Source organism: Pinus tabuliformis, chromosome 7 (assembly GCF_031772625.1).
Source record: "Pinus tabuliformis cultivar Carrire ecotype Pingquan chromosome 7, CPIR1, whole genome shotgun sequence".
NCBI classification, from domain to species: Eukaryota; Viridiplantae; Streptophyta; class Pinopsida; order Pinales; family Pinaceae; genus Pinus; species Pinus tabuliformis.
The window spans coordinates 750,903,440-750,905,157 of NC_142293.1; the positions used below are offsets into that span (position 1 = coordinate 750,903,440).

General features: G+C 47.0%; 1 pseudogene; it reads right to left on the reverse strand.

The window, feature by feature from the left end:
* Positions 1-351: 351 nt before the first annotated feature.
* Positions 352-918, reverse strand: LOC149249707 (CLIP-associated protein pseudogene; annotated as a pseudogene).
* Between the last annotated feature and the right edge of the window lie 800 nt (positions 919-1,718).

Genomic DNA, 1,718 nt, shown 5'->3' on the forward strand with positions numbered 1-1,718 from the left:
ACGGCCTTCCAGCATACAGATTTTGACACCGTCCAGCTCTCAATTACCAGATCTTTGATGTTCGACCTGGAGCGCCATCGCAATTTTCGGCCAACCGTTACCAGGACTGCTGACTGTTCGGCATCACCGCCGGCTCCCAACCACAACAGATCACTGGTCTGTTAGCAAGTACTACTAACACTCCAAACTTCGGTCACTGGAAGCCTAAACACCACCCGAGGACGACTTTAGATCCGCTTTCCTTGCAAGCGCATATCTGAAAATGACTTCAGATCAAACTTCACTCCAACAGTAGCAAATGAGCCTGAATCTATCTATGGCTCTCAGTTGTCCTACATAAGTCTACCCGCATTAAAAATAAGCTTCTGTCTTCGTGCACAGTAGCCCCACACGAGCTTGAACTACACAGCTCCCCAACCTTGCTTGGGAAATTCAATTCGCATAAATTGTTACAATTCGTAGCTGGGTACTACTCAGGCTTCCAAGATATGATAAAAATGCTTTCCCGAGAACAATATATATGTCCACTAGAAAAAACACGACTGTCTTCTGAACATCTGCACTTTGATTCCCAAAAGCATCAAATAGAGTAGGCAAAAATGAAGGTAACTAAGCCATAAGTTCTTCTGGTGGAAGCCGCCCAACAAGATTAGTTAGGCAGCCAATGCAAGTCACCAATTTTTTTTCATCTTCACTGACCAATAAAGGAATTTCAACCATGAGGCATCGATAGGGATCATATTGAGATAGCACAATTGTTGCACAACGATCTGCTTCACTAGAGACCTTTGCAACAAGGTCCTTTGTTGCATGCAGCAGTTTTTCCAACAAAGTTTCAACAGAATCCTCCAGCGTATCTTTCTAATTACTCAGCATTTCAACTATAACAGCAAGAGCAAGCTCCCTGACCCACGACATCTCCTTCGTGTGACCTTTGTAAGCGAGCAAGTCAAACGACGATGCTCCTCACACAGATCTCCTCCTCAAACGACGCTGCTCCTCAGAGCTGCTACCCATGGCTCCTTTGCTTCAACGGTCAGATCCACGCTTCCATTGCGTATATCCACGCTGATCTCGACTCCTCCACGATTTTTCTTGGCAGATCCCAACACAGAAATTGAGATATTCTCAGCCTCCATGTTTTCTCGTCAATTCCCCGTGCTTCTCATCATTATTATCCCCCAATTGGTACTGCTGGCTTGGCTCTTCTCCTTGTGAGTGGAAAAAGGCGTGTCCCGGCTCCCCCACCCAATATGACAGAACAAATTGATTTGGGGTCTGCAATGGGTTTTTCAAACTTGGGCACTTGCAAAGTCAGGATTTCCTTCGGAACATCTGTGAGCACGGAGAACGCCTCTCCACTTCTTTTTCTTGTATCCGATCTCCTGCTGCCATGATCCCCGACAAATTTATCTGCAAGAAATCCCTTCTTCAGAGAAGGTGATACTCTGTCCCCAAATATGGCAGAGGGCGCGATCGTGATCGAGGCTCCTACTCCGCCTCGCTGATCAGCATTGGGATTCACGCGAAACCCCGGAATGGAACCAGCCATATGCAGAGTCGCTGCCATGGAATTCGAACTCGGGCCCTACGAAAAGATTCAGGCGAACGAATGCAAGAAGGATCTTACAATCCAAAGCACCGGAATGATAAATAGTCCTCTCGCCCACGCAGATTTTCTTGGCATGCGAGGCCCCCCTTTCTTCTCCTCGATCGTC